At 38.3% G+C, this 25,610-nt stretch overlaps 1 pseudogene; it reads right to left on the minus strand.

Moving 5' to 3' along the window:
- Positions 1–5,552: 5,552 nt before the first annotated feature.
- On the minus strand, positions 5,553–7,124 carry LOC100012491 (actin-related protein 2/3 complex subunit 1A-like; annotated as a pseudogene).
- Positions 7,125–25,610: the final 18,486 nt, after the last annotated feature.

A 25,610-nucleotide genomic window follows, 5' to 3' on the forward strand; every position in this document is an offset into this window, starting at 1 on the left:
AGCCTTGTGACTACATGGGAAAAATTAGGAGAGCAAATATTAATATTTCCCATGTTAGTAGTAAGAGGAAAAGCCCCCTGAGTTAGTCTATCAGGAGGCACTATGAATGGACAAACAGTTTGAATTGCATTTTGGAAACTGTAAAGCATTTCCAATGGTCTCAACCTGTTCCTTTCCCCCAAAGACACTTAAAAACTTTAGCCCTTCCCAAAGGTCTGACATGTATACTATTCTGTGTTTACCTAATTTACTTATAGTTTCCTTCTTTATGTTTAAGTCACTCACCCATTTTGAATTTATCTTGGTGTAGGGTGTGAGGTGTTCATCTAATCCTAATCTCTCCCACACTCTCTTCCAGTTTTCCCAGCAGTTTTTATCGAATATTGGATTTTTGACCCCTAAGCTGGGATCTGTGGGTTTATCATATATTGTCTTGCTGAGGTCACTTGCCCCAAGTCTATTCTACTGATCCTCCTTTCTGTCTCTTAGCCAGTACCAAATTGTTTTGATGACCTCTGCTTTGTAATATAGTTTGAGATCTGGGACTGCAAGGCCCCCTTCCTTTGTATTTTTAGTATACATATATAGTATGCATGTATGTATAGTATAGTATATAGTATATAGTATACACGTCAGACCTTTGGGAAGGGAAAGACTTTAAAACCAAGCAAGGGGGGCAGCTGGGTATCTCAGTGGATTGAGAGCTAGCCCTAGAGACGGGAGGTCCTAGGTTCAAATCTGGCCTCAGACACCTCCCAGCTGTGTGACCCTGGGCAAGTCACTTGACCCCCATTGCCTAGCCCTTACCACTCTTCTGCCTTGGAGCCAATACACAGTATTGACTCCAAGACAGAAGGTAAGGGTTTAAAAAAAAAAACCAAGCAAGACATAGAAAGAGTCACAAAATGTAAAATAAATAATTTCGACTACATCAAATTAAAAAGCTTTTGTACAAACAAAACCAATATAACTAAAATCAGAAGGAAAGTAACAAATTGGGAAGCAATCGTCATAAAAACCTCTGACAAAGGTTTAATTACTCAAATTTACAAAGCGCTAAATCAATTGTACAAAAAATCAAGCCATTCTCCAACTGATAAATGGGCAAGGGACATGAACAGGCAGTTCTCAGCCAAAGAAATCAAAACTATTAATAAGCACATGAAAAAGTGCTCTACATCTCTTGTAATCAGAGAGATGCAAATCAAAACAACTCTGAGGTTTCACCTCACACCTAGCAGATTGGCTAATATGATAGCAAAGGAAAGTAATGAATGCTGGAGGGGATGTGGCAAAGTAGGGACATTAATTCATTGCTGGTGGAGTTGTGAATTGATCCATCCATTCTGGAGGGCAATTTGGAACTATGCCCAAAGGGCAATAAAAGACTGTCTGCCCTTTGATCCAGCCATAGCAATGCTGGGTTTGTACCCCAAAGAGATAACAAGGAAAAAGACTTGTACAAGAATATTCATAGCTGCACTCTTTGTGGTGGCCAAAAATTGGAAAATGAGGGGATGCCCTTCAATTGGGGAATGGCTGAACAAAGTGTGGTATATGTTGGTGATGGAATACTATTGTGCTAAAAGGAATAATAAAGTGGAGGAATTCCATGGAGACTGGAACGACCTCCAGGAAGTGATGCAGAGTGAGAGGAGCAGAACCAGGAAAACATTGTACACAGAGACTGACACACTGTAGTACAATCGAAGGTGATGGACTCCTCCACTAGGGACAATGCAATGTCTCTGAACAATCTGCAGGGATCTAAAAAACACTATCCACAAGCAGAGGATAAACCTTGGGAGTAAAAACACAGATGAAAAGCAACTGCGTGACTACAGGGGCTGAGAGGAAATGACTGAGGAGAGACTCTAAATGAACACTCTAGTGCAAATACCAACAACATGGAAATGGGTTCGAACCAAGAACACATGTGAAACCCAGTGGAATTGTGTGCCGGCTATGGGAGAAGTGGTGGGAGCGGGGTGGGGGGAGGAAAAGATAATGATCATTGTTTCCAATGAATAATGTTTGTAAATAACCAAATAAAATAATGTTTAAAAAGTAAAAAAAAAAAAGAATCTTGAAAAGAAAAAAACTTTAGCCATCAGCATTTTCTAAGTATCTATTTATATGTCATGCACTGTGCTAAGTGCTGGTGATATTGTCTGGCTATGAATTATAAAACACCATGATTCTGGACAAATTGAAATCATTGGTTACTCAAAGGGCAATTGGCATAAGAAATCCACGCAACCTATGTCTTGCATGCAAAATATGACATGAGTCAACATCAAAGATCTAACTTGAAAAAAGGAGGGCTGCTCATATATAGCAAGTAAAGGGTAACAAATGAGTAGTCCAAATGTTTTTACTGGTATTTGTGAAATGCTAAAAGACCTAGAGGAAAGCCTTCAGCATACTGGACAGATATTCTGTGGAGGATTTATAGAAAGCCATGGACATTGACACACTTAGGATAGGAAGGTATGGATGAGTTGGGATCTGTATAAACATAGTCTATCCCCATATAATTATGAAGAGATCCATTTACAGACTGAAACAAATCTGTCCAGCTCCTATTACAATGCCTTGCCATAGCAAATTTAATAAATAATGGATCAGATAATAGTACAATCAACAGAAAAAGAGTAAGTCTGAAAGGGGCAGGCTTTAGAAGAAAGATAAGTTCATTTTTGGATATGTTGAGTTTGTGGTCACATTAGATCAAATGGAACAGGCAGAGATTTCTGGCAGGAGAATGGAGGTATGGGATTACAACTCAACAGAGAAATCATTCTTTGGTGACCATTTATATAGAAGGGATAGATTAAAAGTGAAAGTGACATCAAAGGAAAGAGGGCAGAAAGATGGCTCCCTTGGGAACTGCCTACCTTTAGAGGGTGGATGGAGAAAGAAAAGTCAGGATAGGAGTCAGAAAAGGGTCAGTGAGTCAGGAGGAAATCTGAGCAATTTGTGACTCATAGAAAAACCCAATAGTGGTGAGAATATCAAGAAGGAGATGGTTGCAAACAAGGGTAGAGGGATCCAGAAAGATGAGGACTAAGAAGAGACCTAAGGAAAAGTCTCAGAAGTTCACTGGCAATACTATTGCTAAGTCACATGAGCATGCTTTGAAAGTTTGAAGCACTATATAAATGTAGGTAGTTATTATTACTGTTGGAGGATGAAAACTTATTTTTCACTTCCTACATGGTTTTTGGGCAGCAGTGAGATATAATGTCACCTTCTTAATGACAAACCAGTCTCCTTATGATTCAGGAAGGTGTGAGTTGGCTTGGACTTAACAGAAAACCATGCTATAAAAGCATGGATTTATGGTGACTTGTCTTGTTCTTCACATCTTTCTAGCGACTCCATGATGGAACTATTCCCTTGATATTTGGACCTTGGTTTGTTTCTGACTTTTGATCATCTTTGCCCCAAGCTTAACTGCCTACTCAACTTTTTCAAGCTGCTCTAGTGCTCCTGATATCTCTGTTTCTGCTGCTTCTCTTACTGGGTGTCCTTCGTCATGGTCCCTAGTCTTGATTCAGGCTTGATGCTATGATACTTATTTTGTTTTTCTCTCCATTTCTGTCATTCTATTTCACTCCTTACTGAGAGTAGCTGACAATCTTCTCCTATGGTTAAATGCTGACCTTTGTGGGGTGGGGGTTAGGGTTGCTTCAGAAAGAGGTTGGAAATTGTATGCATCATCTGACTTCATATACACATTGTCTTCTTTCCTTTTGGTAAGGTACCTCTGGAGTAGGCATAGAGGGCAGTGCTGATAATTCTTGGATGGAAAATGTGCAGAAATATGCAGCCTTCCCTGGACTATGCCACAGAGGAATTTCTCAAAATTTCCATTCTGTTTTTTAAAATCCTATAACCCCTCTGGTTTTCTTAATATGCTATTCTGCTACCTTAGTGACATGTACAATAAATAATGCATTCTGGTAATTTTAGAAAATCATTTTATTTCCAGGCACTTGTATGCAGTCTAATCAATATTTATACCTATTCAAGTTTTTTTCTTTTAAGAGTATTTTTTATTTCTTATACATGTAGACTTTATATCAAATAACAAGTTCTTCTTTTTTTTTGGTATAAAAGAACCTCAGCTGTGAAGATTCTCAAGGAGTTCTTCTCTTGATAATCAGGCAGTGTTCCTAGGAAGTTTTATAAGCCCTTATTTTATTTTCTGCTTTCCTTAGCTGTTTATACTTGAATGTTTTTCAAGAAATTGGCTTACCGGGTAGTCCTACCATCTTAAACCCAATGTCAGTGGAATTCTATCAGTAATATTTACAGTGCTGAGATGCCCTGTTTGCTGAGATTTGAGATGATTCATAACTTTTAGAGAAATGACTAACTTGTTTTTAGAGTTTTTTTACCCTAAAGAAGATGGAGACATTGAGTTATTGTCTCCAGGTAAATATCAAATAAAAAAGGAACTAACTGATTTGGCCTGATTTTTTTTGAGGTGTTTAGAGCAATAGTGTGGCATACTAGAATTCAACTCAAAAAATATGTATTTGCCCTATGTCCCAGGGACCATATGTGATCGGCTTTGGGAAAAGAGCCCAAATGAAACTTGATGTCAACAAGTCAAATCAACAAACATTATTAAGCACTTACTGTGTACCAGGCACTGTGCCAACTGCTAGGGATACAAAGAAACCAAATAATAGTCTCTTTTCTAAAGGAGTTCACAGTCTGATGATGGAAACTTTATGCAAACAGCTATATATGAACGAGATGTTATCAGGATTAAATGGAAATAAACCAAAGATGGAAAGTCCTAGGACTAAGGCAGACTTGGAAAGGCTTCTTTTGAAGGTATGAATTTAGATGAGACTTGAAGAAAGTCAGGGAAACTCAGAGGTAGAGTTAAGAAGAGAGAGAGAGCCAGTTCTAGGCATGAAACTGAATACATTCTAAGAATAAAAAGAGGACTAGAATGGGAGTCAAGAGACTTGGGTTATACTTACTATACTATATGCTTGGTTCCCCATGTCCTTGGGCAAGTAATTTTTTAAAACTTTTTGGAGTTATGGACCCCTTTTGCAGCCTGGTAAATCCTACTAGAATAATGTTTTTTAAATACAATAAAATTCATAAGTTCATGAAGGAAACCAAATATAATAAATTAAATTTTTTCCTAATTTTTTAGAATCTAATTTTCTAATTTAGAATCTAAATTTTCCAATTTTCTAATCTAGTTCCTGAAGCTAAAGTAAAGAACTCCTGACTATAAAATTCAGTTTGTTTATTAAATGAGAAGGCTAGATTGAATGGTCCCTAAGATTCCTTCCATTCCTATTGTTCCATGTCTTAAAATATTATCAGTAAAGTCAAGTTCAGCATGAGAAATAAAAGGCCTAGGTTTTGGTCTAAAAATCTTTGTTAATGGAGACTTGAATCACCATGCAATCAATTCCTACAATCCACAGTGTGGAATCATTAGAAAATATTAACCTTATATTTCTTACATCCTGAATTTTCTTTTTTTTTCTTTTTTCTTTTTTCTTTTTCTAGCAGACAATTTACATAAAATCCTCCTTTAATTTAGTGTGACAAGTTCCCACAATAAACTACTTAAAAGAAGCTTTGGTCAAGAATGGAATGAAACAGCCAATCAAAAAGACATCACTGCTAATTTTTTAAAAACCAATACGATCACCAATTATGTTCAAAAACCAACAATAACAAAACATCTTCAAGGGGGTATTTTCTCAGTGTTGGCTTGTGTAGGGTCTTTCCCATCTTCATGCAAATGCTCCAGCTGCATTCTGTCAAATGTCTGTCATGCTAGAGAGTGGAAATACAGCTTCACATGATTCGTAGCCCCTGGATCGAAGACTCTAAAGTCTTGAAATCCCAAATTGTCATAGCTCCATCAATGCCAGTGGTGCAAAATTTGCGGCAGTCTTGCTTGTCCATTTCATAAATAGACACTTGGGTGATACTGTTCTGGTGTAGTGTGTCTAGAGCAGTGTTGTGATCCTCGGTTGTGGCTCTCTTGTCCATGTTGTGGAAGCATTCCATGGCAGAGATGTTGCGCTGAATGCTCTGTTTTGGATTGTGTAATTTGGAGATGAAGGTCAAGGAGCCACGATCATCATAATTAAACAGCATCGGGTAGCAGTCATGGCCAGCAGCCACCACGCTATTCTCAGAAACAAATGACACACTCAGGAGTGGGAGGAACTCTGTTTTTAGCTGTGAAACCATCATGTTTTTAGAGGCATCAGCAACTGATACAGTACTATCCTGGCTGACCCGAGTCAGGCGGTTCCCACTGGCAGAGAAACTGAACCCATGGACCCAACCACCATTTCCAGTACCACAAAACTCTTGACATCAGCTGACCAAAAGGCATCTTGGTACCCCATGGAGTACTGGCTGGTTTTTCATCAACTTCTTTAATGTGGGCAGAAAATACTCTGCATTTGAAGTCATAAGATCCAGCAGCCAGCAAAAACATTGTTGGGGTGCCAGTCCAAACTAAGGACAGTAGAACGAATTGGCTTTTTTATGTGTTTGCTCACCCACCAGTCATTTTCAGACTCAAAGTAGCACACAGAAATCAGCCGAGCTCCACTGCCTACAGCAAATTTATTCTCCAGGGGAGACCATTTCACAAAGGTGGCTGCATGATTAATCCTCAAGATCACCAAGGCTGACTTCCAGATTCCATCTTTCTGACTCCAGACATAGGCATTGCGGTCTGCCCCACATGTTACAATATGATCGCTCTTGGGAGCCCAGTCAATACCTGTGATGTGTCCATTGTGCTCTTTCAGTTCATGGGCTTTCATCCATTGGTTCCCATTCTTCTTTTGATGTTGTGGACTGCATGATTATTAGGGCTAAGGGCAATCTCCAAATAAGAATGGGTACTGTCTCTGTTCCAAGTTCTAGTAAAAATTGATGTAAGGACATTATTCTTAGTGTTTTCAAAAGGGAAAAAGCTGGGATGGGGAGGGTGTGGAGGGGCCCCAGAGCAGAGGATTTGCAGACTCTGGTCAGTCGACACAAATAAGCTCTGGTGGGCTGCAGGAGGAAGACGGAGGCTGGGCACATCCTGAATTTTCACACTGAAGTGCAAAACTCCAAAGTACCAGATGTTTGTTCCTAATGGTATCCTTTTAGGAGAAACAGGGAGGAGAGTGGCTATGTTAGCTTGTCTGGATTGTAAAGCAGGACTTTGATTGAGGTAGAAGGAGCTATAATTTCTTTTCTTTTTTAATCCCTTACTTTGTGTCTGTAAGGGGGAAAATAGGGATTAATTTATAAAAATGGTTGGACTGGATTGTTTAAGAATAGGATCTCCAGGAATTTAATTAATTCCAAAGAGATTTATTTGTAATTTATTTACAAAATATAGAAAGAATGAAGTAGGAAATCAGAGAGAGGATAGGGTAAGATATCTAGCTTAAGCACTAAGTAATTTACTCCCAGCCCCTGATTCAACCCAGGCAGGGAGAGTTAGTTCTTAGCCAGAGAGACCTCGGCAAAGCCAAGGACTCGAGGAAGTCTCTCTCAAGAGGAAGGTCTTTCCTGAGGCTAGTTGCTTCAGAAAATCCAGGAAAGAAGTCAGTTTCTTCCACTCACCATGTGTCAGTCTCCCCAAAGGGAGTGATTCAAGGACAGTCTCACCAGGAACAGCGTCTCAGGTCCAGTCAGCAGATTCTTCACCAGCCTCAAACTCAGAACTCCAGAAGAAGCAGAAGTCCAAGTTGACTCTTCCCCCCCCCCCCCTCCAAGTTATAACTCCCTTTTAAAGACGCTTTCTGTGCCTTCCCCTAATTTTACATCTGCCAATCACAGTTGAAGCTTTGCTTAGGATGGCCCACGGGTCAGTCAGTTTGATTCTGATTCATTATTCACTCTTGCACACATGGGCCACAGACCTTCCCACTAAATGATTAAGTGGGATGTTTACACTTTTGGTGATTAAATCTAAAAATGGGCAGGGGAGTTAATTTAATTTTCACAATCAGGGGAAAGTTAATTTCATTTTCACAATCAGAGGAGAGTTAAATTTAATCTTCACTTGTCTTAGTAACAATTCTAAGACTGAAGGACAAGAACTGGGCAGATCAAATGGGGCTGAAGTGACTTGCTCAGGGTCACATAGCTAGGAAGTGTCTGAGGTTAGATTTGAGCTCAGGACCTCCTGGTTCTTTGCCTGCCTCTCTATTTACTGTGCTACCTAGCTGCCCCTGATGATTTATTTTCACCTAATAGACCACCTCAGATTTAGTAGAGAGATTCCAGAATATTGCCTACAGTGCTGAAAGTTTAATCTGCCCAATATGATACATGGAGTAGTATCAAGGAGAGAAACTGAATCCAAGTCTTCCGGACTGCAAGCCCAACACTATTAACAATAGCTTTCTGCCTCTGGACATGATGAGAGCCAGATGAAACCCAGGGATTTCAGAGCACCTTCCTGCCTCTCTAGCAAAGGGAAAAGAGATATTGGCCACCAAGGACCCTTTACATTAAGCTCCTATGGTGGAACAGTATCTATTCATTCCATTTCTTCAGCTGTATGAGCAGTCAATCTTCCTAGTAACTGGGGGATTGGCCAAAGTAGGGAATTTGCCAGGGAGGAAGTATTTTTTGAAAGATGGTACCAGGCAATTTTGAGAATCAGAGTATATAGGAGAGCCTGTTGTGTTTCTGTGCCTGTCCGTGTGTCTGTCTGTGTGTATCTGTCTGCAGAGGGAGGGGCTTGATTTAAATTTGGTGCCTGTTGGCTTTGACAACACCCTTTGAAGATCAATATATAATTTATTTCTTTAGCTTCTCCACTGGCAGATAAGTATGCAGGGTTTGATAAATAGGTCATCTGCTTGGGAGGAGGAGAAGGGGGGGTGCTCAAGTCAAACTCGGGCAATTTAACACCCAACAGGAAACTCCTCCTGGCATATTTCTCCACTTCCTGGGGACAGGGTGGTGCGAGAAAATGTAATCAGGGTCTTTGCTGGGAGAAAGCATTGTAAATTGCACAAATCTAGCTTGAACAGGGGCCGGTTATTCCTACAAGGTTAGCTCTGTTTCTGGCTAAAAATACACACCTCTGAACTCTTTCTTTTTCCTTCAAGGTAGGGGATATCAAAGGAGGCTCACTAGAGACAGTCTTTGCCCTAGAACCAGAGCTTAGCATCAGGTCTCCTGCTAGCTAGGACCATCCTTTAAACTGCTAAATCTTCTGGAGTTTGTACCCTGCCCATGTCCTGGGGTACCTTTGTCGTAGCTGGTTTCCATAAGTTTGACATCTTGCCTCTATAATTTAGGGCATTGTCCTTATCTGGGACAATCCGTGTCCCCAAAACACTTTTTGCCTGCTCCATGCCTCCTGACTAATTAAATCTTTAGACCTGTTCTCTCCTAGTCAACACTTCCCTAATACCCTCTATTTCCTGTTATGATCCTATCCTACATAACAAAGAATTCTTCATTTCCCACAATTCATTTGTTCAGTTGTTTTCAGTCATTTCCAATACTTCATGACCCCATTTGGGGTTTTCTTGGCAAAGATACCAGAGTGGTTCACCATTTCCTCTTCTAATTCATTTTACTGCTGAGGAAACTGAGGCAAACAAGGTTAAATGACTTGCCCAGGGTCACACAGGTAGGAAGTATCTGAGGCTAAATTTGAACTTGGAAAGATGAGTCTTTCTGACTCCAACCAGGTCTGGCCCTCTATCCCCTGTGCCACCATGCTGACACAATTTCAACCACATTAATCTCCTGCTCAAGAATATTTTGTGGTTTTCTATTGCCTTTAGGATTAAATATAAGTTCTCTAGGCTGGCATTTAAAACTTTCCACAATCTAGCTCCTACCTACCTTTTCAGACTTATTTCTTTTGACATTCCCATTTATTTACTCTTTGTTCCAGCCAAGATGGATTTCTAACTGTTCTTTGAACTTGAAAACAACCCTGTCAGGTAAGAGCTGTTATTATTCCCATTTTATAGATGAATAAACTAAGGTACAGGGAAGGTAAGAGATTGCCCTGGATCACACAACTAGTAACCATCTGAGACAGGATTTTTAACTGTTGGAGTCAGCCTTCCTGACTCCAAGTCTGGCCCTCTTTGCATTAGGCTGTCTATCTTAAGGATCTTTGTGTCCTTAGTACCTTGAAAAGAGAAAGACCTTCAAAAAGGCTTTTTGAACTCTTTTGAGTAGTGATGGTCTGGAGGATATGACCCTCATTAGATAGGTGGCTAAGTGGTTGAGCTGAGGGGCTGGGAAGAAATAACAAGAGAGAGAGAATAAATTCTTGCTTACTTTGTTTTCTTTAGTGCATTTGGCCTTCTTTCTGAAAATTGTTGGGAAATTGAAGGAAAATTAAGTTCTCTGGGACTGATTAAGTTTTACATTCCTTCCCTTTTCAGCCCTTAACCTTCTCCTAGTATATCCTTCTGGGGAGAAGTCATGTAAAGCTGAAGCCTTTCAATTGTCCTTGCAGGCTGATGCAAATCAAAGGTACTTGTTGCCTTGTGATATTAGGGAAAGTAAATATTCTTAAGCTTTCCTCCTTCGGATTTGGTAGGAATAATGGGATCAAGTTAATTATTCAAACTTATAAAGTGTCCTATTTTAGTGATATGCCAATTGTGATTAAGGAACTCTCCGAGTAATTAGGTTTGAAGAGACATTCAGAGGCCATCAGGTCCAGGTTTCCATCTTCTAAAGACAAAATTATAAGTGCAATTTGTCATTGATGGTACCTTGGCATCTGCTTTCACTACTTTTAATGTCTCTTGCTCACATTCCAAGCAGCCAGTATACCCTTATGCCATTCGGTGACTACAGAAGACTCCGAGTTACTGTCTCTTATCTTACTTCCTCACAATGACTCAAGATTCTAGGAGTTGCTTCCTAGATATTTTTACTTGAATAATCAATTTTTGAAACAAAGGGAAGAACATTACATTTCATTCCTATTAAATGTCATTGTACTGAATTTAGCTTTTGTTCTAGTTTGTTGATATCTTTCTGTTCATCTATTTAATTAAATAAGCATTTATTAAGTGCCTACTATGTGCCAGACACTAAATATCAAATGTGTTTGTTATCCTTCCTAGTAATCTTTTAATTGGATAAACACAACATCTATACCTTTATCCAAGTTAATTGCCATAACTGTTGGATGTTGTCTAGTCATCATTTTCTTCAACACTTAGAAGCCTGAATTTTAGGGAACTAGTAATAGCATTAGCAAAAAAAGGAAGGGATAACCATTGCATCAGAGAGAAGAATGGCTAAGATGTGGTCAGTTTTTTTTTTCTCATGTCCCACTCCATATGTTATCCTTCAGTTCTTGGCCTGATTCTTTCCTCTTTTCTCTTTATTTCATCACTTAAATTCAGTCTTATTACCTGCTCAGTTAGCCCTCTAAACCACATGCTACAATTTCTCTTTCAAACAGTTAGTTGCTGAGCATGTACTCCTGTCTTTCAGAGCTTATACTTTAGTTGGGGGTACAAGACTAACATGTATGAAGGAATCAGAAAATATGACAGGCTTTATGTGTTATAAGAGTTCAGAGAAGGTAGCTAATCTAAATGGATTGGGATAGTCAGGGGAAACCTTTCTGGGGGAGGTGAGACTTGAGCTAAGTTCTTCTGTAGGACAGTTAGGATTTGGATGAGGGAAAGGATGAAAGTATTTGGGAAGAGAGGAACAAGGTGAGTAAAGGCATAAAGGTAGGTATGAGTATAGAGTCTGTAGAATGTGTAATATCTTAATGTATTCTCTTTCATCACGATATTCCTTCCACTATTTTAGATTGCAATTATCCTGTGGGATGCTAATCCATGTTATCCCCAAATCCCCTCACAATTGATCTAGCCCATGTGCTAAAATCCTTTTGATGATCTGGTGAAACCTTTCAGCCCCCTTCTCAGAATAATGTTCCTAACTGCATTAAATAAAACACTAGGAAAACAAAAAAAATTATATTGAATTAAAGATATATTTTTTCTCATAGAAATTCCTAATCCCATGAAATGTATCCATAAACTATTTGGGAGGCTCTATGTATTGTTGATTAAGAACTGTCCTAGGTCTTTATATTTTATGGGTGAAACATGTGAGCTGTCCAGCTGTCATCCTATTATGTTCTTATACTTGACTGGCTTACCTCTTCTTCCATCCTGCAAGTGCTGATGGCATCCTTTTTGCTACTTCTTGAACACAGAAGAGCACTGGAAAATACGTCAGTCCTTTTTGTACCCACCATATATCTTAACAATGTCAACGATGGCCCACTTACAGCTTTGATTCTTTGGAGACTGTGGAATTGTTTACCACTACTCTAAACAGGGAGAACATTTGTATCAGAAAGATGTATTTTATGCCAGATAGCTGCTTGGAATCATTAAAAGCATTGTACAATTTTCCAGATGCAACCCAATCTACTCTCTCCTGTTCAGTTAATTATCCATCAGGCTCCAGAAACATGTACTAATGACCATTGAACTTCATGTCTATCCCTGAGCAATAGTTTAAAGAAACCCATTTTCATACACACATATATACTTATACATATATTACATACATGCACATATATGATCATGGATCTTATACTTTACTTCTTGTACAGTGTATATACATTGACATTAGCCTGCTTACTATTCCTTGAACAGGACCCTCCATCTCTTGACTCTGAACATTTTCACTGGCTATCTCTTATGACTGAAATGATCTTTCTCATCTTTACCTTCTTCCTTCCCTACTTTCCTTCAAGTCATAGCTAAAATAACACCTTTTTTTCTAGAAATTCTTCTACCTCCCACTTTATCCTGGATATATCTTGTTTGTACATACTTGTTTGCATATTGTGTACCTTATTAGACTGTGAGTTCCCTAAAAGCACGGACTGTCCTTTGCCTTTTTTTTTTTACTCTCCAGTGATTGGCACAGCGTCTGGCACATAGATGACTAATAAATTCTAGTTGACTCACTGTTGGATGGATCTCATTGAGAAGTTACTACAATGTTCTGGGGCTTTATGAAAGCAGCAAAATATCACTTACGATAAAAAAGCATCCAGAGAACCCACGATCCTATTATCCTATTACTTCACTGTCTAGATGGATTTTTTTCTTTCCTTTGAGGTTTGTGCAGGAAATATGAGAGAAATTTCACAAATTATTTTTAATAACCAGATAACATTTGTACAGAAACATAATTGACTGATAGGTACAAAGAATACAAAATCCTAGTGTGTTTATTGCTTATTCATTAGGAAAAAAGCTTTGTATTTAGTAGAATAAAATACAGTGTTAAGGTTTTCCTCCAAAAAGGAATCCCTAAGGATATATATGTGTATATATATATGTATATGTGTGTGTGAATAAACACACCCACATACATATTAAAAATTCCATGAACCCTAAAGGTAATTGAATTCATTCATTATCATTATCATCATCATGGTAAAGAGACAAAGAAGAAATGGACAAAGAGGAGGAAAACTAACAGCCATAATACAAAAGTGAGGTGACAAGGACCTACACTCTGGTAGTGGTGGTGTCTGAGAAGAGAAAGAGCCATATGCAAGGCAATACAAATGACAGGACTTATCATTGTTCCTTCCCAAATGCCTTGAACATAGAACATTACTGGAAAATACTTCAGTCCTTTTTGTACCCACCATACATCTTAACAACATCAACAATGGCCACTTACAGCTTTGATTCTTTGGAGATTGTGGAATTGTTTACCACTACTCTTTACAGGGAGAACATTTGTATTTCATTATTGCCTCCATTACTTAACTCATGATATTACATTAGCCTAGAAAACTCTATGACCTATATCTCTCCTAGTCAAAATTCTACTGATTCTTGAGTGTTTCCCGTATTTTGCCTTGTATATTTTGTGCTTTATTCATGCTACTTGCTTATAAGTTCTAGGATGGTGGGGTTCAAATATTTTATCATTATAGATAATTTTTTGAAAATATAACATTTGTTTCTGATTATATTATTCCTTTTTTTCTATCCAGTGAGCCAGCTCTTATAACAATAATTTTAAAGGAAGAGAATGGAAAAGTAGCTCAGCAAAAACAACAAGCATATCAACCACATCTGATTGAATGTGCAGCATTCTATACTTATAGTGTTAAGGTCCAGGATTTCACCCACCACCAAGGAAGTCCATGAACAATGCAAACAGGCAGAGAAAGGCCATTTATTGAACTGATGCGCATCAGTGGGAACCTCTATCATCAGAGTTCCGAGTTGCTTCTGACAGGCTGGGCTTTAAATACTTTTCTGTAAGCACGGTTTTCTAGCCCCTTATCTACTATATCCCATCCTTGGAATTTTGCCCCCATGTATGGCTCTTATCTGCTTCCTACTATTCTTGGAACTTTGACAATTCTATATTATTGGGGTCTTCCTGCAGCTGGAGTTTGGCATATTTATTGGGGTCTTCCTGGCCTTTATCTGGTACCCACTACAGCTGGGGTTTGGCATGTTTATGGTTCTTATGTTATTGGGGTCTTCTTGGCCTTTATCAGGTACCCATTGCAGCTGGCATATTTATGGTTCTGACAAACTCCCAAGGCCAGCCAGCTTTGTTAAGTAAGGCCTGTTTTTTCCAAGGCTGGTTTTTTTGGCATCCCTCATTAGACCCTCATCTCTTTAAAGAAAAGAGAGAAATGGACTTTCCCAACTCTTCTTTGGAGCCAAGTTTGGGTTTTCTATTTACAGTGTTATAATGGCATATATTATTTTTCTTATTCTTTCACATTGTACCAGTTCATTTCTTCTGGTCCCCTGAATTTTCATTTTTGTAATTTATTATGGCACAGAAATATCCCATTCCATTCATGCACCATACTTGGTTTTGCCATACCCCAATTGGTGGACTTTTGCTGTTATTGTTTCTGGTTCTTTGGTACCACAAAAAGTACTGCTAGAAATATTTTCGTGCAAAGGGGACCTTTCTTTTTTTTTATCTTGGATACATACTTAGCAGAGGGGTCTTAGGTAAAAGGATATAGACTTTTTAAAGAGTCAGTGGAAATTTTGAGGGTTTCCCATGGTTTAAAAAACTTTCAATGATCATTTTTTGGGAGTAATTGTTCTTGGGTAAAATTCAAATGCTTTATTTATCACAACAAACTGGCCCTGGCTAGACAAAATAGGACTCCCTATGTCCAATCTGCAAGGGCTATCAAGATGGTGAGGGTCCTGGAAAACATTTTATTTGATTATTGGTTGAAAGAACTAGGACTGATTAACTTGAAGAAGAGAATATTTGAGAGGGACAGATACTTTTAAGTATCTGAAGAGTGTTTATCTAGATGAAGGATTAGCTTTATTCTGATCAACTCCAGAAGGTATATCTAGAACAGGTAAAAGTTGCTGGGACAGAGGTTTCAGTTAATATTTAAAGTGTTCAAAAGTGGAATGAGATGCCTTAAAAGGGAGGTAGAAAGTTTCTCAGCATAGGAATTCTCTAAGAAGAGATTAATTGACTATTGGTAGATAATGTTGTTGAAAAGGGTTGAAGTGTCTTGAAATTCTTTAGGAACATGGAATTTGGTGATCTGACCTGTTAATACCATAAGCATTAATAACTTATTCTGAGTTGACTTTTCTTTAAAGTCTTAACTTCAATGACTTCCTGTGTCACAGAGATCATCTTTGATTCTCATAGGTTGTGTCAGCACAGCACAAACTCTAGTAGGTTTTGTTGTTATTTAACCATTTCAGTTGTGTTGGAGTCTTCATGACCCATTTGGATTTTTTGGGCAAGAATACCAGAACAGTTTGCTATTTCCTTTTCCAGCTAATTTTATAGATGAGGAAACGGAGACAAACTGTATTAAGTGACTTGCCCAGGATCACAAAGCTAGTAATTTTTAAGGCTGGATCTGAACTCAGGTCTTCTTGATTCTAGACCTAATGCTCCATCCATTGTTTCATCTAGCTGTTCTCTCTGCCCTAACAACAGCATCTTAACAGATAAAAGTCAATCTAGCTAAGCTCAGAATGGTATATGCTTGGCAGATGGAGCACCAGGTGAACATTTTTTTTTGATGTTCAACTCATGATGATCACTACTAAGGCATGAAGGAATTATTACCATCCACATTTGTAGAGGGAGTATGTACACTGACAACTATTGATATTTGAATTGATTAAAATAATGTGCAGGGAAAAAGATTCAGATAATCTTGCAGGAAGTTTTTAAAGAGGGTATATATGGGGTGAAGGGAAAAGGGATTGGGAATCCTGAACATCCAAAAGTCACCATGAATGAACTGTGTCTCAGGGAGAGGGAGGGCACCAAAGGCAGGATGGGGAAGGATTGATAAACAGCTACAACAATAATCTTGGCAAGGGCAGACTTTGGAATATTGGATGTAGCATCTACCACTAATGTGATCTTGGACAAGCCGATTAGCCTTCATGATCCTCAGTTTTCTCATCTGTAAAATGAGAATAAAACTTCTATTAGAGATGTTTGACTTTAGAAACACAGAGCCCTGAGTTCCAGTGCTTCCCCAATACACATTAATTACATGACTCAGGGCAAATTACTGAAGCTTTCATGCCTTAGGCAATTCTTTAAGAATAGAAGACAGAGATGTATAGGGATTTCTCTCCACTGAAATCATAGGCCTGGATCAAACTCCCCAGCAACTCTAACCCACTTGTACCACTTATCTTATGGAATTTTTGTGAGAATCTAATGAAACAATATATTAAACATATGTAAATATAATACTATTATATAAAATACTATTCAGTAGCATATTATATGTGTAATCAAAGTACCCTGCAACCTGAAAGGACTGTGAAAATGCAAAATTATCATAATTATCATCATTCTGAGACCAAGTATAATAATCACCACTCCTTTAACTTCTAGAGTTGCAGAAATCTATATAGCAGGGGAAATATTAGAACTCATGAGACTCTGCATCTGGTCTAACCCTACCTGATTATAAGTTACTTAAAGACATAGACCATATCTTATTTTTCTTTGCATCCTCCCTAGCCCTTTCTGTATCTCCCACATTCCCTCACCTAGTGTCTTGAACATGGGGGAGTAGGGTGGGAAACTTAATATTGAATGCATGAATGACTAGTCTCTCCTTTAGCTTAAAGAGAGTTGCTGACAGAAAATGGCGGTGCAAGCTTGGTCATAATCCCTGTCTAAGATATCCATTGGCTTTGGAATATTGGTTGCTTAGGTTCATAGAACCAATATCTAGAAAATGCTTTTGAGGTCATCTGGTCCAACTATTTCATTTTGCAGATGAGCAAACTGAGGCTTTAAAAGACCAAATGATTCATCGACATTTCTATGGGTGTTAGAGTCCAGGTGTGAACTCCCTGGCATATAGTAGATACTTAATAAATGTTTATTGATTGATGGACAGACTAAATCCAACACTCTTTCCACTTCACCACTGGAGAAAACCAAACCCCTAGCTCTGCTTATTGACCTGCCATCATCACAATTTATTTAATCTGCAAGGTGAAAATCACCGAGCTCTGTGTTACTGTAGTAGCCTCTCTATTGGCCCCTCTCTCTGACCCCCCCCCCCATCCTGTTTGCCAGGGTGATGCTAGGAAGGAGATAAATCACCTTAGCTTAATCTAAGAGGCAGATGTGTTAGCAAGATGGCTTCTTCAGGTTCAGGAAAAATGAAGAGGCTTAAAGGCAAGCCATCAAGCTCTTTTCAAGTGCACTTACCAGGCCACCCAGACTTGCAACACCCTTTTAAAAAGCAGAGTTACTTCCTTAATAATAGAGATCCATTATTCTTTATCACCCTGCTCTCAACCCTTCTCCATATTTCCCCTTACCGATCTCTCTTTCTCAGGAACCCATTTATCCTCTCTTATAAACCTACACTTAAAGTCTATATAAAATACAACTGTGAAGTGGCTGAAAAGCTTTCTGGTGGTGATTTGAGTTGGCAAAGTGTTTGTGGCTGTAACAAAAATTCTTCTGTGCTGTTTTAGCTCTAGTTTGCTTCAGGTTGATTTTGCCAGGCATTCTCTCCTTGGCAGAGGCATTTGCTTTGTTGAAGTGGTGGTAATGGTTCCTGTTCACATCTCAGACCCTGGTGCCTGTTTCAACCATGGGATAGCGAGGAGTGGAGATGGGGGTGCAGAGGGGATCAGGAGCCCCCCTTTGGCCCTACAGAAGCTGTCTGGAGGCTGCTGTGCTGGATCAAACTTCATGATGGTTTTCCTGCCTAATCACGTTGCTAATTAACATAACAAATCTTCACAGCTGGTGGCTGTAGTTTCTGTCTTATTCTCATAAACTAATTAAAAGCAAAAAAAAAAACCCTCAACTGAGGAGCAAATCTCTAAGCATTAATTCAGCTTTGTAGCAATGATATATGTTTCTTGGAAAGTTAAAAGCATTCTATTGATGCTTACTAATGATAATATGCAGTTCTCTCAGCTAGATATGCCTGGTGCAATGAAAAGGGAAATAGAATTAGAGTTAGTTGAATTAAAAAACTTTCTGTCACTACTTGGGTGAACTTAGGTCATTTAAATTTGGTGACTCTCTCTTTTGGCGAGTGTGTGTGTGTGTGTGCTCTTGAAGGAATGCATCTGTCCAGATGTTAGTATAGAGAACTTCCAGTAAGAAATTTGTTTTTACTGATGAAGCTTGGCAGATGCTCTGCAACTTATATAACTTTATAGAGCTGCTAGGATCTCTGAGAGCTTGTTACTTGTTCAAGGTCTCACTGGCAGCATGCATGAGAACTGGACTTGAACTTTGGTTTTCCTGGCTCTGAGGCTGACTTTCTATTTACTACATCACACAGCCCTCCTCCTCTCCTCTCTTTCTCCTCTTTCCTTCTCCTCCAGTCCTCTCTCCCCTATTGCCCATCATCTCTCCCTTTCATTTTGGACCTTCAGTTCCCAAATCACTTGAGATGTAGAAGGGAACCTAACAAATATTTAGTCCATCTCCCACACAAAAAAAATCCTCCATATGGGCTCAACAAACAAACCTTTGTTTGATGATCTCCAGGGTGGGAGAACCAGTCCTTCCCCTTTTGAAGTTTTTTCTTCCAGCTCTGAGTTTCAGAAAATTTTTCCTGACATCAAGACGAATTTTGCCTCTCTACAATTTCTGCTCCTGCTTTGTGGGGTCAAACAGAACAAATCTAATCCCTCCTCTGCAAGAAAGCCCTTTAAATATTTGAAGACAGCTAGCTATCAGTCTTCTCTTCTCTATGCTAAACAACCAGCTCCTTCACCTAAACCTCATATGTCATGAACTTAAATGTACTTCATTGTTCTGCTTGCCTCCCTTTGGACCCTCTCCAGTTGGCTAATCTCCTTAAACAAGAGTTTAAGAAGAGGTTCTCCTGAGTTTGAACTATATTCTTTCTTCCTTTGCAGTTTTTTAATTTAATTTAATTTTTTTAAACCCTTACCTTCCGTCTTGGAGTCAATACTGTGTATTGGCTCCAAGGCAGAAGAGTGGTAAGGGCTAGGTGATGGGGGTTAAGTGACTTGCTCAGGGTCACACAGCTGCGAAGTGTCTGAGGTCATATTTGAACCTAGGACCTCCTGTCTCTAGGGCTAGCTCTCAATCCACTGAGCTACCCAGCTGCCCCCCCTTTGTAGTTTTAAGCTTTGTTCTGCTTCACTGGGTTCTGGTATTGAGGACAGTTAAGTCTTATTTATCAGTTTTAGGTTTTTCTTCTGGAAGGGAGAGAAGGTGAAAATAGGCAATCCATTTCTAGGGGGTTAATCATCTTTTTCTTTTAAATTTCTGGACTCTTTAAGGCGTGTTCATAGCTTCACACAGTCAGAGTTGAAATGGATCTTAGAGGATATCTAGTACAATCCCTTTATTTACAGATGCGGAATCTGAGTTTTATCAAGATTCAATGATTCACCCAGGTCACATAGGCAATAAATGCCAGAGATGAGACTAGGACTCATATGCCCTACTCTTAGTCAAGTATTCTGTTACCCACCAACACTAAGAATCAATATATCTTTTTACCTTCCCTTGATTAAGGCTTCTTAGATACTTCTTATGAAAAAAAATGGTGCTTTTGGTAACATCTCAGTTAAGGTTCTAAGTCCTGAGGTATAAGATAAAGAATTCTTTCAGTAGAACCATATTGGCTAACATGACAAAAAAGGAAAACAATAAATGTCGGTGGGGATGTGGAAAAACTGGGACATTAATATACTATTGGTGGAATTGTGAACTGTTATGACCATTCTGGAAAGCAATCTGGAAACATGCACAAAGGGCCATAAAACTATGCATTTCCTTTTAACCTAGCAATATCATTACTAGGTCTGTATCCCAAAGAGATTAAAGATAGGAGGAAAGGACCTGCTTGCACAAAAATATTTTATTGCAGCTATTTTTGTGGTGGCAAAGAATTGGACACTGAAGGGGGATGTCCATCAATTAGGGAATGGCTAAATAAGTTGTAGCATATGATTGTAATGAAATACTATTGTGCCATACGATATAACAAATGGATGATCCCAAAGAACCTCAAAAGACTCAGATGATGCAAAGTGAGGTGAGCAGAACCAGGAGAATGTTGTACATAGTAACAACAATAGTGTATGATGACCAACTATGAATGACTTAACTATTATCAACAAGGCAAGGATCTAGGACAACTCCAAAGGGCTCATGATGAAAAAGGCTATCTACCACCATAGAAGAAACAGATGGATTCTGAATGAGAATTGACACATACCATTCTTCACTTCATTTCTTCCATGAATTTTTCTTTAATATAAGCTATAAGTATCTTGTTTCATGACAAGATGAACCATGCACAACCTATGTCATATTACCTGTTTTCTTGGAGAGGGGGACAAATGGGAGGGAGGGAGTGGATATAGATTGCAAAACATCAGAAATCAATTTTTGAAAACTGTACCAACATGCCATCTGGAGGAAAAAAAAACACATCAGAAGTCCCCAGATAAAAGCAGTCCTCATGGTAGTAAGCAGATAGTCAACGGGGAAGCAAAAGCAGGTTAAAAACTGTTGGCAAAGACCCTGGAGGCTCAGGAGTCCTCTCCAAAGCCTTAAGACTTTTTTTTTTTATATGTTTCTGGTCCCAAAGTCCCAGCAATAGTCCTATATCAATAATTTAATTGGGTTTTGGGGTTTGGCATGGGGTAGAGAGAAGAGGCAAAATTTACTCAAGCTATTCGATGTTTTCCACAAAATTCATAATGCCAATGGGCAGTATAGAAGTGGTGTGGGTTAAACCAGTTCCACAACTGGCAGGTTAGAGCAAGCATTCCTTCCTTTGCTATACTCCTTTATTATCTTTTCAATATCCAAGCATATTCTGGGCATCAGATCTCCAACTTCCATACTACATTTTCACAGGTAAAGAGAATCCTATGCCAAGAATGGTTTTTACCTTTCCCTTTTATAATCTTTAACATGCTTCAGCATACAATTCAGGTGCCCTCACATGAGGTCTTTTCTCATACATCATCCCCCCTGTCTTCAAAATGGGTTACTATAGTTTTTGAGTGCTTTGAACTTTTTTTTTAACCTATGTATATTTTTGTATCTCAGTAGTTGAATAGAAATTCCTTTATAGCAGAGTATTTTTGTTTTTGGTCTTTGGACTGTTAGCACCTAATACTGTGTTTTGCCCATTGTTGTTCCTATTGTTCATTTCAGTCATGTCCATCACTTCATGATCCCATTTGGAGTTTTTTTTTTTGGCAAAGATACTGGAGCATTTTGTCATTTCTTTCTCCAGCTCATTTTTACAAATGAGAAAACTGAGGCAAATAGAGTTAAGTGACTTGCCCAGGATCATGTAGCTAATAAACGTCTGAGGTCAGATTTAAACTCAGGAAGATGAGTCTTTCTGATTCCAGACCCAAACCCTCTTATAGGTCCTTATTTTGCATATAGTAGGCACTTAATTATTTCTTGCATCGAATACAATGCTTTTATGTTAGTATTTCTTGAATATGATATATTTAGTGTAGCTAAGGTAACATGAGAAACACACATAAAAAACTCTGTCTGAACAAAGCTTCTCTATAAATGATCTGTTAATTTGTGAGTCATTTGAACTCTTAGTTTCTAGATGACGTACACCTTCCACACCCAGAACGATTTGAGATTCTATGTTTTAATCAGCCGGAAGAGACGTATTAGAGAGTTCTTCAAACATTAACATTTCCAGTGAGTACAAGCAGTGTGAATTGGAGTCTGTAGTGGCAGATGGATTAGGACATTGCTATTCGATGGTGGAGAGTTTATAGTCATAAATACTGGGAAAAGACTACCGCTGAGTATAGGATGACATAATTTAGGGTGCAAGGATGTTATCGTTAGAAGTGTCCCATGAGGGACCTTTGATTAATAGAAATTGCAAAGAGAGAATCTCACCACTTCAACAATAGCAAGAATAGCCATTCTGTTACCCATGGACCTTTTAAGAGGACATGGCCAGTACGTGAACTTCCATCATAAAAAAGACTTTGTTGGAATGCACTGTGAGCGTGGGAAATAGTCTATCCATGATAACAGATTTTTGATAGATTTGTTCTTTCTCCTCGGTGAAAAGGAACGTAAGCACATGGGCACACTCAGACATTGTGGAAGTAATAGGAAATCAGAACAAACTTTGGCTCCAGACCCTCTTTGTGTTACTACAAAGCCTCTTAAAGGAATAACTGTAATGAACTCAGTGTAGGGAGATCTCAGAGAAATAACAGCAAATATGGATTGGTTCCTGATTTGACTTGATCTTCTTGATTTTTTTAATTCTTGGACCTCTAGTTGGTTCTGACATTTCCTTCCCTGTCAAATTCCTTTCCATCTTTTTTGTCCCTATGCCTCAGCATTGGCTGTCTGGATTGCCCTCCCTCCTCACTTCTGACTCCTAGAATCCTTCTCTTCTTTCAAGATGCAGCTATTAGCATTATTACCTCCTATATGTAGTCTTTATAGATTCCCCTGCCAGAGCTTCACTTCCCAAACTATATGTGACTCAGTTACTTGTTCTCCTTATAGTTTGTATATACTTCCTAATGGACAAGGTATACCAAAAAGTTTTACTGCAGGTTTAATCTACCTCCCAGGTTTGTTGAGAGGATCAACTGAAATATTATTAATTGTCAAGTGCTTTAGTTCAGTGCCTGACACATAGAAAGTATTATATAAATGTTAGTTAGTTATCATTATCATTACTAAGAGCTATTAAAAGTTAAAACTATAAAAAAAATTTTGGGACCCCTATTTGAATGGAAGCTCCTTGTGAACGGAGCTTGTTTTATTTATTGTATGTGGCACAAAATAGTCACTTATTAAACACTTAATTGATTAAATCCGGTGTACTATAGCCTACAATCCTTGACTGCTTTTCTTTGCTATCTTCATTGGTGTAGCATCTCTATAATTTTTGTTTTGGACTCTCTTGTTTGTTAATCTAGCAACAAAGTTTCTTTCTGATTCACAACTTCCTCTTTTTCACCTTATTACTCAAAACAAGACTACCTATTATTCCTGCTCATCTTAGTCATAGTCCTTATTTGGTAGATTCTAAAGACATAGAACAAAGAGGGTTTCTTGGTCAGTTTATTCACAAATCCATTCTTCAGATTACATTTTCTTTGTTTAATTGGTTCCATGTTATTTAATACTTAGCACAACTCCAGTGCTCCAATGTGAAAAGTCAGTGGTAAGAGGTAGTAGTAAATAAATGTCGACTGTACTGTACTAGCACAGACTCAGAAGTCAGCAATACTTTTCATTTCTGGAAAACTCCATGGCATGTCTTTTTTAAAAGCAAAATTAATTATATGTATAAAATATTAATTTAGTTAAAAATTAAAAATATTTACCCCCAATTTAATGTAAAAACAATTTTTAAATTTATTTTTTATTTTTTTATTTTTTAATTTAAATTAATTTATTTAGTCAATTTAGAGCATTATTCCTTGGTTAGAATAATCATATTATTTCCCTCCCTCCGCACCCCCCAACCCCTTCCAGTAGCTGATGTGCAATTTCACTGGGTATTACATGTGTCCTTGATCAGAAACTATTTCAATGATGTTGTTTGCACTAGGATGTTCATTCAGAGTCTACATCCCCAACCATATCCTTCGATCCATGTATTCAAGCCATTGTTTTTCTTTAGTGTTTTTACTCCCACAGTGTTTCCTCTGAATGTGTATAGTGGTTTTTCTCGTAGGTTCCTTCAAGTTGTTCAGGATCACTGCATTGCCGCTAATGGAGAAGTCCATTACATTTGATTGTACCACAGTGTATCAGTCTCTGTGTACAATGTTCTCCTGGTTCTATTCCTTTTGCTCTGTATCAGTCTCTGGAGGTCATTCCAGTTTCCATGGAATTCCTCCATTAACTGGGTATTTTAAAAGAACAAATAAATAAAAATTTAAAAATGTGTAAGAAGAATGAAAAGGTGGGAGGGGACTAGTTTATGAAGAATTGTACATGCCAAATAGAGAAGATTATATTTGATTCTAGAAGAGAGGGGAAGTCAATGGAGTTTATGAAATAAGGGAGTGAAACAGACAAGAAATGTATACAAGATTCCTTGAAAGATAAAACAAAGGTAATCTTGTTCAATGACCTTTTGATCATTAATATCATAAAATATAAAACAAGGAAACCTCTGGTTATCTGAGGTGCTCATCCCTGTCATGCAGCATATTGAAAGGTCCTAGTTGAAGAGAGATTCCTTTAGGCTTTACCAGACTGTCAAAGGGATTATTGTTGTTATTTGTTTCAGTTGTGTCTGACTCTTTGTGATCCCATTTGGGGTTTTCTTCGCAAAGATATTGGATTGGTTTACCATTTCCTTCTCCAATTGGAGATCTTTCTGCCAAAGGGGACCATGATCTAAGGAAGCTGGCTGGGTGGTAAAAAAATCTCAAGGCTATGTTGTGTAAGAATGTGTCAAAGAAACTGGGAATATTTGGTCTAGAGAAGAGAAGACAAAAAGAAGGAGAACAATGTCTTCATATAGAAGCGTTATAAGGTTTTTTCTGCTGGCCTCAAAGGTTAGAATTGGGAGCAATACCTAGAAGTTATAGAGAATCAGTTTTGGGCTTTCTTGCTTCATTGGATCTGGGATTTCATCCTTATGAGTCATGGCAGATCTTGTCACCTTCATACCTTGTCATTCTGTGAATCTTTAGTCTACATCCTATCTTAAATCCTGCACAAAAGGTCTCTCACTATTCTGGAGAGACCTTCCTCTATATGTTATATTACATAGATACTTGTGAGGTATGTACACTGCCTCAGTCATATCCCTGACTCTTACTACATCACTTGCCCATCTTATTTTCTAGCCTAATATACCTCTCTGATTTTATGCTACTTCCTAGTTTACTGGTTGAACTTTATACTGTACTCTGCCCTTAAATTCCTTGCCCTTTGTGCTTTCATTGCTCTCACCTTTTCCCCCTATTTACACATTACATTTTCCATATATTAATATATATATAGATTGATATAAATGTAGTCCTTATAGAAGAGAGTTTGAATAAATGAAAAGATAACAATTTTCTCCTTTTCCCTTT

Source organism: Monodelphis domestica, chromosome 4 (assembly GCF_027887165.1).
Source record: "Monodelphis domestica isolate mMonDom1 chromosome 4, mMonDom1.pri, whole genome shotgun sequence".
NCBI lineage: Eukaryota > Metazoa > Chordata > Mammalia > Didelphimorphia > Didelphidae > Monodelphis > Monodelphis domestica.